Source organism: Echinops telfairi, unplaced genomic scaffold (genome assembly GCF_000313985.2).
Source record: "Echinops telfairi isolate 266 unplaced genomic scaffold, ASM31398v2 ScPeMD7_3533;HRSCAF=4204_1, whole genome shotgun sequence".
In the NCBI taxonomy this organism is placed as follows: Eukaryota; Metazoa; Chordata; class Mammalia; order Afrosoricida; family Tenrecidae; genus Echinops; species Echinops telfairi.
In genome coordinates, this window is record NW_022107432.1 from 12,489,274 (window position 1) to 12,501,378 (window position 12,105).

At 44.1% G+C, this 12,105-nt stretch overlaps 1 protein-coding gene across 1 annotated transcript in view; it reads left to right on the forward strand.

Annotated features, from left to right (window-relative positions):
- The first annotated feature begins 11,883 nt into the window (after positions 1-11,883).
- Positions 11,884-12,105, forward strand: part of ELOVL5 (ELOVL fatty acid elongase 5) — an 82,427-nt gene continuing 82,205 nt past the window's right edge. Inside the window, exon 1 of the mRNA XM_045294891.1 lies at positions 11,884-12,071. The gene's annotated coding sequence lies outside the window, so the exon portion shown is untranslated. The remainder of the gene's footprint in view (positions 12,072-12,105) is intronic.

Consider the following 12,105-nt stretch of genomic DNA (forward strand, 5'->3'; position numbering starts at 1 on the left):
TCAGATCGGGTGCAATTCCCACACTGTGTCTCTGGTGTTGTCCCCTGCAGGGCCATGGGTCAGTGAGGGGCATCATGTCTCATAGTGGGGCTGGCCACGTGGTCTTCTCTGTGGACTGGCTGCTCTAATTGGGGTCATCGTCCTCAAGGCCTGGTGGGCCAGGAGGGATGCTTTCTTAATGTACACTTACCCTTTATGTAAAACTCTCTCTTATACATATATGAGTTTCTATGGATTTGTTTCCCTACCCAGACTAACACAATCACCCACCTAGGTGTACCTCCCCTTCCTGGCCACAGCTCAAACCTTTGAGCATGCACAATGGACACCCCAGTCCCTGTGCTAGCTACAGAACACTGATCATGAGCATTTCTTAATATATTGTTGGCCGCCTGGATGTCATTTTTGGTGAATGGTCTATTCATGCCTTCTGTCTTAATCCGTTTTTGAAAGTGATTATTAATATTTTTGCTACTGAGGTATTGCCATTTTATTTGCATTTCTCAGGGTACTTGACCATGTGTTTTCATTTCATTATCTCCAATCCTAGCACATACCAGTTCCCCGAAGCACATTCCATGAATATGTATTTTTGCAGTCACTGACTTCAAGATATAACCTGCTAGGCACTGCGGATGATTTAAAAAGTGAATAGATCATGTGTGAATATTTCTTGAAAATGAATTCTGTCCTTTCAGCCTTGTCCTGTGCACTCACTGTGGCATCTTTTATTCCTACTTCTTGGGACTTTTTCTTGATTATCTGACCAAAATCCAATCTCCCAGCTCTCAGACTTCCAGAGCTTTAGTAAATTCTTAATTGGCTGAACCAATAAACTAATTTTGGGCCTATCCATTAGTGAATGAAAGCACAATGTGTTTGGGATTTTTTTTCCCTACCCCTATAATGTTTGTGCTTGGGTTTCAGTAGTAACCTGTAATGCTTTAATTCAAGATAACAAATGAAGTGGAAGTTAGAGGCACTTGATGAGCTCCATGTGCTAAGAAAATGTTTATTGACGTGAGGAGGTCACGGTGGTTGGAGACTGTGAGGTGGGGAGAAGTGGTGTTAGGAAATGAGGTCCCCCCCCGCCCCATAAGCCCCTTAAATGATAAAGCAGCAGCTTGCTTTGCTTACAGAGGGGCCTGCTTTGATCTCTACCTCCTCCTTGTGGTTTGGTAACTGTGACCCCACCCCCTCACAAGTATGTAAATGTTTTTCTGATATGAGGAAGCCATGCTGGGAAAGGCCACGGCTTATAACTGGACTATTGACTTAGTTATCAAAAACCGAGGCATGCCCTGATGGTTCTGACAAGTAAAGTAAATAAACTTCAATTCTCCTCTCTCCGAGTCTGTTTTGAAAAGCGTAAGTACTGATGTGATTTGCCTTTTTATCTACTTGCTTCACCAATATGCACTCATTCTGTGAATCAGTGAGTAACACTGGGGTGACATTTTGCTGCAGACCTCTGTAACTAAGGAGGGCTGACTGCATGAATTGGAAAAGTAAAAAATAATAATAATAATCAACTATTAAGCCATTCTTTGCAAAAACAGCTGAAGTACAAAACAAACTTGTACAATTTCACTTGAGCCTTAAGATGCCACATTCACTTTTGACAAAAAGTAAGTAGTCTGTGATAACAAATTTTGTTACTGGTTTTTGACTTAGCGTAACATCTCCAATTTCAAGGGCACAAAAACAAGGCCTTTCATGACACAGTATGCGGCTAACTAAAACATCACCTGAGCCGTGCTTCCGAATCCAGCTCAGTCCGGCCTCTATTGCTGCCGCTGCCACTGCCGTTCGGGGTCCAGGAGTCAGTTCCGATTCACAGCATACAAAAGAATGAGACACTGTCTCGTCCTGTGTCATCTTCAAAATTGTGTGACACTTGAGCCCATTGTTGCAGCTACTGTGGCAGTCCATCTTGTTGACAGTCTTTCTCTATTTTGCTGGCCTCTACTAAGCATCACACCCTTTGCGAGGGCCTGGATTCCCCCCTAGTATGCTCAAAGTAAAAGATGAACGCTCCCCATTTTCAATTCTAAGGAGCATCCCAGCTGTACTCCCAAGCAGAGCTGTTCATTCTTCTGGCAGTCCACAGTCCACTTAATATTCTTTGCCAACACCACAATTTAAATGCATTAATACTTTTTGCGGTCTAATTTACTGTCCAGCTTTCCCTGCATACAAGGCTGTTGTAAATATGGTTTGGATCCAGGTGCACCTGAGTGCTCAAAGTGACTTTCTTCTTTAACACTTTCAAGAGATCTTTTGCAGCAGATCTGCCCAAAGCAATACTTCTTTCAATTCGATGGCTCCGTCAGTGAACATTGATTATGGGTTGAAGTAAGTCCAGTCCTTGACAACATAAACCTTCCATTGATCATGACTTTGCTTGTTGGTCCTGTTGTGAGGACTTTTGTGTATGTTAAGGCATAATACATAGTGAAGGTTGTAGTCTTGTATCCTCATCAGTCAATTTCTCTTCAAACAAGCAAGCTTCTGTCATATAAATATTTCCGTTGTTAAAGAGCCTTCCTTCAATCCTGATGCCTCCTTCTTTTTCATACACGTCCAGTGGCTTGGATTATTACTCAGCATACAGATTGAATAAGTATGGTGAAGGCATACAGCCCGGATGCACCTTTCCTGATTCCGAACCATACCCTAGCCCCTTGCTTTATTTAAGTGATTATCTTTCTTTGTACATACTGGTTCTGCCTGAGCCCCTGACCGAGTATGACTTGTGGCGAATTTCTAAATCATTTGTTTTGTGATACTAGAACTGGGGCGCAGGCATAGTCTGCCTTATATCTCCAGCTCCAAAGAACTTACAAAGCACTTCCCGAGCACACGGCTTCCCTACAATACACTACTTACCAACAACAACAAAACACATCGCTGAGTCCACAGCCTGGGGGAAAAGATTTGAAAACATGTATCTTTTTTTTTTTTTTAAACATTTTATTAGGGGCTCATACAACTGTTATCCCAATCCATACACACATCAATTGTGTAAAGCGCATTTGTACATCGTTTCTCAAAACATTTTCTCTCCATTTAAACCCCCGACATTAGGTCCTCATTTTTCCCCTCCCTCCCCGCTCCCCCCTCCCGCATGAGCCCTTGATAATTTATAAATTGGTATTTTGTCATATCTTGCCCTGTCCGACGTCTCCCTTCACCCACTTTTCGGTTGTCTGTCTCCCAGGGAGGAGGTCACACACAGTTCCATGTAATCGGTTCCCTCTTTCCTACCCATTCTCCCTTTACCCTCCCTGTTTTGCCACTCACACCACTGGTCCTATAGGGCTCATCCGTCCTGGATTCCCTGTATTTTCAGTTCCTATCTGTACCAGTGTACCTCCTCTGGTCTAGCCAGACTTGCTAGATCGAATTCGAGTCATGGTAGTGGGAGCGGGGAGGAAACATTAGGAACTAGAGGAAAGTTGTATTTCTCATCATTGTTACATCGCACCCTGACTGGCTCATCTCCTCCCTGAGACCCCTCTGCAAGGGGATCTCCAGTGGCCTACTAATGGGCTTTGGATCTCCACTCCGCACTCCCCCCATCATTCCCTATGGTAAGATTTTTTGTTCTGATGATGCCTTACACCTGATCCCTTGGACACCTCGTGGTTGTATAGGCTGGTGTGCTTCTTCCATGTGGGCTTTGTTGCTTCTGAGCTTGATGGCCGCTTGATTACCTTCAAGCCTTTAAGACCCCAGACGCTATACTTTTTGATAGCCGGGCACCATCAGCTGAAAACATGTATCTAATTAAAAATAGTCACCATAGGAATCCAGGACAGATAAGCCTCCTCAGGACCAATAATAAAAGTAGCGATACCAGAAGGGGAAGGTGGGGGAGAAAGGGGGAACCGATCACAATGATCTACATAGAAACCTCTCCCTGGGGGATGGACAACAGAAAAGTGGGTGAAGGGAGACATCAGACCGTATAAGACATGAAAAAATAATTTCTAAATTACCAAGGGTTCGTGAGGGAGGGAGGATGGAAGGGGGGAAAATGAGGAGCTGATACCAAGGGCTCAAGTAGAAAGAACATGCTTTGAGAATGATGATGGCAACCAATGTACAAATGTGCTTGACACAATTGATGTAAGCATGGATTGTGATAAGAGTTGTACGAGCCCCCAACAAAATGATTGCAAAAAAAGAGTCACCAATCACCATTTGTATCCAGGATATGCAAAGAACTCTTACATTTGGACCTTACTATCTGGATCATATTGGTAAATCCAGCCATAAGAAAACAAATGATTCAATTACAAAATAGACAAAAGCAATTCAACAAAGATGGTGTACAAAAAATGGCAAACAAAACATATGAAGACATGCTCAACATTATATGAGGGTAAGTCCAACAGTATTGCTGCAACATTAGGACAAAAAAATCAATCAAAACCTGAGCCTATTGCTTCTCAGAAGGTCCTCCAGCTCGGTCTATAGACTTCTGAAGGCGATGTTCTGTTGCTCTGTCCCTTCTGCAAAGCATTGTGCACTCTCAGACGGACAGGGTGCCACACTGGCGGCCTGGCCATCCTCAAGGACTCTCAAATCGCGCTCTTTTGAAATGTTGAGTTTGGGGAACAAGACGTCTGAAGGGTCAAGATCAGGAAGGTAGGGTGGATAAGGTCAGGGTTCTCAATTAAACTCTCCTAGGATGGCTTTTGCTCCCCTTGAAGAATAAAGCAAGTCTTGATGAAAAAAAACAAAAACCTCAGCTCAACTTTCTTGGCCTTTTTCTCATCAAATCAGTGTTTGATTTTCTTAAAGCATTTTCACAATAAGCCTTCCTGATCCTCTTGTGTGCTTCAAGAAAATCTATCCACACGACCCATTAGGAATCCCCAAACCAGTCACCGTAACCTCCAAGCTGACCTCTTCCCTCTGAATATAAAAGCCCCACAAATCTCAGAAGCCAGTTAGGATGGCAACTTGCTCTGGGCCATACAGGCAAACCCAAGACTTGTCTCTTGTTACTGTTCGCTCTATACAGTCATCTCTATGAGCCGTGATCTTGCTTAAAAGCCTGACGGCAGAAAGACAAGCTCGTTGAGCGCTGTGATCTGCAATGCCGTTGGCACCCATGGACCTTGCTTACATTTGAAAATGCTGAACCCTGTGAAATATGAGTAATTCTTCAGTCTTCTTCCACCACCTTCTAGACTTCGGCCACAGTTTCTTCATTCATCGGGGTTGATGGTCTTTTTTTATGTTGGCTCATAGTTGAAGTCATCTCGCCTTTTCTTAAAAGTCATGATCCATGTAAAAACTGTTTGGTCTTTCGTGTGGAGAAAGCATTCTCATAAACGTCAATGAGCTTCAGAAGCTTCAGTGATTTGGGAAGATGAGTTTTGTTTAAAATGGTATCTGCCCTCAAAGTTACTTCTCCCCACGGCCCAAAATAAGGATGTGGTTTTGTTCTAAAATCGACTATGGTGATGATTACGCAACTCTTTTTCATATGTTTAAACCACTGAATTGTTTGATATGTGAATTATGTATCAGTAAACCTGTTAAGATTGGAACAAATAAATAAAGTATCCCCCCCCTTTTTTAAAGGCCCTAACAAGATTAAGATAAATGTGTTTCTGAGAGAATTTGTCTGAACTCATCCACTGAACACAGAGATACGTTTAAAACATGTTTACATAAAAGTAATGCATTATCAAGCTATGAAGACATTAAAAAAACAGAACAAAACCAAAACCCATTGTCATCACATCAATCCTAAATGTATAATGCTAAGTGAAAGAAGCCAGTCTGGAAAAACAAAACAAAATGACGAATTGTAAGATTTCAACTATGTGACATTCCAGAAAAGGCATTAACAGCAATAATAACAGGAACTCTGGGAGGTTCCGGAGGAGAGATACATAGGTGAAACAGACTAGACTCACGACAGTGAGACTGTGCTCCATGATACAGTAATGTGAATATGTGACATTATGCATTTATCATAACCTATCTTTCCCTGCCACTGAGTCTACTCTGGCTCATAGTGACCCTTCCTGTAGGACCCAGTAGAACTGCCCCTGTGGTTCCAGGGCCAAATGTCTTTAGGCGAGCAGAAAGTCTCATTTTTCTCCCAAGGAGTGGCTGGTGATTTCAAACTGCTGACCTTGTGGTTAGTAGCCCAGTGGGTAACTTACTATACCCTCAGGGCTCCTTCAATACCCATAAGAACTGTACGAAACAGGCATGAACACCAATGTCAACCATGGACTGGAGTTAATCATGACGTGCCAAAACCAGCTTCTCAGTTGTAACACATGTACCACCCTCATGCAAGATTTTAAGTAATACTAGAGAGTGAATCCAGCCGGTGGTAGTGTGTGTGTGTGTGTGTGTGTGTGTGTGCGTGCGCGCGCTGGGATGAGAGGGGCCTTATGGAAACCTTGTCCTCTCTGTAAAGTTTTCCTGCATGCCTACCACGGTTCTAAAATATAAAATCTATTAAAAAGAATAAAGTCGATTAAAACAAAAACCTCACATTGCTACTCGTTGCATTGCTAGTTGCACACAGCTAATTAGCTCTGCTTTAGTTACTTCCTAAAATCGTTCTTTCTTTAACATTTTATAGAATACAATAAATCAATTACAAAGTGTATCTTTTTTGGGGGAAGGGGCGGCAGGTGCCACGTCAGCCGCGAAGGTGGCAAGAAGAAGCCCCTGAAACAACCCAAGCAGCAGCAGCAGGAGATGGACGAGGACGATAAGGCTTCCAAGCAGAAACAGAAGGAAGAACAGAAGAAACTGGAGGAGCTAAAGGGGAAGGCCGCGGCAACAAGTCAGCTGTTCTTGGTGATGGAGACAATGACCCTTGATTCCATTCCTGTGTAAACATCTGGATTCCCTGCTAGAACATTTGTTGCCCCTCTAGTTAGAATGAAGTGTTGTCTTGGAGCCTGCCGTACATTTAAGCATATACTTTTATAACAAAGAAGAAAAATCATACAACGCTTAGTTCTTCTCACGCAGCCATTTCTGTCTTAGCTGTGAGGTCAGAGTGAACCCAGTCCAGAACCTGCCAGGGCTGCTCATCAGTCTTTGTGATGCCCAGCATGCTGGACCATCTGAAATTACAGCAGCTCATTTGAAATTTTAAAAAAGTATCTTTTTGTAACCGGCAAGGGAAAAACCACATTGAGAATTTGTCGTGGCTTAAAACAGTTATCTTGAGCAAGGCGAGTACGTGAGGAACTTGATAACATAAGACCTGAATTCCAGTCCTCGTTCTGCACTAACTTCCTGTGTAGGCTTGAGAACACACGCCACTTTTGCCCTTCTGTGGCTCCATGTTCTCATCTACGTTGGTAGAAAGATTAAACGAGAGTGTGTTGGGAAAGGCCTTAGCAATGTATAACTAATAAAGAGGCAACACATTGGTACCAAACTTGATTTCATCACTGAACTAAAGGTAACAGTTGTTATTTCAGAAATAGTTATATCAAGAGGAAGATATCTTAACAATTTATGACTTAATAACTCTTTGGTATTGTAACTTTAGTTATAGTCTTCATTTTTAGCACTTTGAAAACATTAAACATTGTTTTGGAAAGTGTTTGATATTTAGGGTTTAACATTTCAAAAAAGAGGATGAAGAAACTTACCTTTATCATGGGAAATATAAAAATAATATCTAATTGCATAATAGATCATTAGTACATAATAATTACAAAATTATTGCGCTTCTCTTCCATTTAAGTCTCAGTCATAGAAAGACTATTAAAACATATTACTGATTTGTATTTCCATTACCCATTCATTCAAAATGAGCAAAGCTCACTCCCATCGAGTCTATTCTGACTCAGTGACCCTGTAGGGAAAGGTGGAGCTGCCGCTAGGAGTTTCTGAGACTAACTATTTACCAGAAGAAAGTCCTTCCACCTCCACTATAACCACATGGTCTATATTGCTATGAGCTGTTTCCAATCATTCTGTGATCACCTCCTAACTGGCTTATTACTCTTCTACAGGTCACTACCCACCCAGCAAAATCTCATCTTTCATCTGTGGAGCAGCTGGTGGGTTGGAACTGCTAAGCTTGTGGTTAACAACCCAAGACATAATCCATTAGACCACCAGGCCTTCTCTTGATCCATTCATTCCACTGTTCATTTGTCCATTGAATCAATATTTAGAAACTAGACAATATTCTAAATGATGACAACAGCAGTGAAAAGAACACATTTTCCACTTTCAATTATGTTATGGGCATATAACAAACATGAAAAAGTAAATCAATAGTATGTCAGACAGTTATAAATGCTGTTATAAAAAACACCCACACAAACAACAAAGCAAAGGGTTTCTAGACTGCAGGCTGTTGTTAAGGGAACATTTCAAATGTAAAAGGAGTAATAAGGAAACCTCACTGAGTGGTATCTATGCAGAGACCAGAATGAAGCTTTGGGGATTTAGGGTTAGACCATTCTAGGCTTGGGAGAACTGTAAGGGCAAAGGCCCAGGGACAGTTTAGGGTCAAGGAACAAGAAGGAAACCATTGTGGGTCCAAGGCAGGGTACCGTTAGAAATGGTCACAGGGCCACATGCAAGGATCGTGAGCTTTACTGAACAGTTGAGAGAGCATATTGAAAGACCGGTGATTTGACATGGCTTTGCTTTTAAGAGGCTTATTTATTCTACTTGTGGGGTTGCGAGTGACCTGTAGAAGAGTAATAGGCCAACGAGGAAGTGATTGCAAAATGATTGGAAACAGGTCATAGCAATATAGACCAGGTGGTGATAGTGGAGATAGCAAAAAGTTAAGGGATCCTGGATATATTTTGAAGGTCAAATAGGCATAGTTTTGCTGCAGTGTTGGTTATGGAAGGTAAGAGGAAGGTAAGCATGACTCTTCAGTGTTTGGCTTGAGAAAATGGGTGAATAGAATTGTCATCGACAAACCCGAGGAAGAAAATGGGTGAATAAACTTTGGCTAAAAATCAAGGACTACATGTTCTGCTTTGTTTGAGATGCCTTGTAGACATCAAGTAGAAAGGTGTCAGCAATGGGCAATTACAGGCGTTACTCTTGAGTTCAGGGGAAAGGTATGGGCCTGAGAAGTACATCTGAGTGTCAGCAAAGCATATCAACCTAGCGCCTTCCAGTGGATGCTGACTCAGCAACTCTATAGGACAGGGTAGGATTCAGGCAGTCCCATTTGGACAGTTTCCCAGAGCAGAAAGCCTCCTCTTTGTCCCATGGCGTGAGCTGGTGGTTTTGAACAGCTGACCTTGTGGTTAGCAGCCCAACGTTTTATACATGGCACTTAAAGCTGTGAGGAGATGTAACACCAGGAAGGTAGGGGGTAGTGATGTGAGGATGCAGACCTCTTTGCTTTCCCAGTCCCTGCTGGGCACTTATGAGCCGAAGAGAAAGTAGAGAAGACCGGAGAACCCAGAAATAGGTCACATTGGTCCAACTGATAATTAAGTGCAACTGCTATTTGCCAGAGATTCTGGTAGCCACTGGGAAAACAATATGACTGACTGGACACAGTGTCTTCCAAGAGACCCCAGTGTAGCATAAAATAACTCCAAATGAATACTCAAGGACAGCAATAGAGATAAACCACAGTACATGTTTTGAAACAGCAACGAAGAATTAAAGAGTAGCTAAGTAATAGTGGGAGGATGGTACTGACTCCGAGGTCTGAACAGAAAAATAAACCTTGCTTAATCTCTGTGTGTTCCCAGCAAAGATCAGCCACACAAATGGAAACCCTTGGCTGCGTGAGATCAACACATAAAAGAGAAAGGGAAAAGTAAGATAACAGGAAGAAAAACAAATGGAGGGGAGAGCAACCAAGACCGCTTACATAGTCGTGTCAGAGGCATAACCTGGCTTTCTTCTTGTTGGTTGCTGTGGAACCGCCCACGTCTGGTGACCTTTTGTACAAGAGACAGTATGAGTGACCCAGTGAAGCATCACGCAGCCCTGCACCAGGACGGTGGCTATACTGAGTCCATTGTGATGGTTGTGCCAATCTCATTGAGGGCTTCCTTTCCACGTGGCCTGCACGCTAGTCAACTTGTAATTGTCCATACAAGACGGAAGAAACCTCACTGCCGAGTCAATTCTGACTTATGTTCACCCTATGCGACAGGATATAACTGCCTCTGTGGGTTTCTGAGTCTGTAACTTTTATGGGAGTAGAAAGCCTCGTTTTTCTCCTGAAGAACAGATGGTGGGTTCAAACTACTAACCTTGCCATTAGCAGCCCGATTTGTAACCAACCACTATACCACCTGAGCAGGGGTTGATTACAGATTTACTTGCATCCATTTAAAATCTGCAATGAATAATTGCTCCGGAGATCCTGCCACATCTTTGAAAATTTACTGATAGATCAGGATAATTTTTTTTAATTGAGTGTGGTTTTAAAATATGAAAAAATGAAAACAATGTTAAGACCCGGAGAGTGAGAGACTAGGATAGTGTAACAGAGAGCTGGTTCCGATTGGGCTTTGGACTTCTGGCAATAGAGGGAAGATTATAGGAGAAACCTTGTCCATCTCTTCTACCTCCTTCACCAGTCTTCTCAGAAGCCCCTTGACAGAAAGTTCTTAATCTGCGTAGCTGGTTCCCATTGTGGCATTCAGCACCTGGCGTTCCAGGTGTAGCTGAGGCATCTTACAGGCAGAGCTGTCCGTGAAGTGTTTCCCCAACATCCCAGCAATGACCATCGATTGTTGTCGTTCATACCAACCCATACTGAGTCCGTGTGTGTCACAACATCACTGTGCTCCACCAGGTTCTCCAAGGCTGCTTGTTTTCTCCCGGAGGTCCATCACCAGACCTGGACTTGGATCTTTGGGTTCGCCACAGTTGCTGGCCATGTGAAAGTTTGAACCACCCAAGGACTCCTACATCTAGGGCTCCATCTGGCAAACGTTGACTAGTCATCGACTCAAAAACCTCAATTATTTGTGTCTGTTTAAATTGCCTAATTTGTATGTAAGTTGTATACCTGGATGCCTCCTATGGAGGGGAGGTCCCTGCTGGCATTTTGCTAATGGTGCTAACCACAAGGTCAGCAGTTTGAAGCCACCAGCCCCTCCGTGGGAGAAAGATGAGGCTTTCCACTCATGCCAAAATGTACATGATGAACACACACATGGTAAATATAGAAAAGAATAAAGTTCCCTGCATTAAATGGTGGTTTGGGACAAGACCGGTACAAGACAAGAAAGCCGTCATTCCTGGCTATTGAGCTTTGGGTGGGGAAACCTATGATACTAGGACAGGCGAAGGCCCTAAATTACCCAACTGTCAATCTCCTATTCGCGTCCTGACGCCGCCCTTTTGGCTCAAGTTCCTGAAGTCTGTGTAATTATAAACTTACTCCACCTTTCCTTCCCTTCCAACCCTTTGGAATACTCTCCAGAGGAGAAATGAAGTTCCAAGAACTAGGAATTCTTAAGGAAAATCCACGGTGATTCCATCTCAAGGAAGTTAAGCTTTGTTGCTGCCCCATCTCATTGAACCTGAGTCTGACTAGGGTGGTCTCCGCGGGCAGTGAACCCGGGCGAGGAACGCTAAAGAGCACTGGATTTCGTTCGGAGCCGGGCAGGGCCGGCTGCGGCGCCCACACGCGGCCGCACAAAGCCGGTTCCGGGCCCGGGAACTGCCCCGCTGCGATGGCGCAGGCTCCGCGCCCCGTGTGGGCTGAGTAGGAAGAAAGGGGGTGCAACTGGCCGGAGACACGTGAAGCCGCGGGGACCAACCCCGGCCTCGGGTCCCCACCGCCCCGGAGTCTGGAATTTACAATCACGAAAGTTCTATCGTTGCGCCATTGGCTCCGGGGCCGCATGACATCATAGCGCTTGATTCCCCCGTGGGGACCCCGATTGGCTGGCGGCGCCATTGTGACGTCACGGTCAGCCCACGTTCCGATTGAAGATACCCGGCGCCTTCCTCTTCCCATCGCCCCGGTTGCCCGCTGCCTGGCCCTCCCTCCGACATCCTCTCCTGCCCGGCGGGACACGCTCGGAGCCCTGCACCCCGGGCGCCTCTCCTCGGACCGAGAGGTAAGCAGTCGGCCGCGGGAAACTTGGCCCGCGG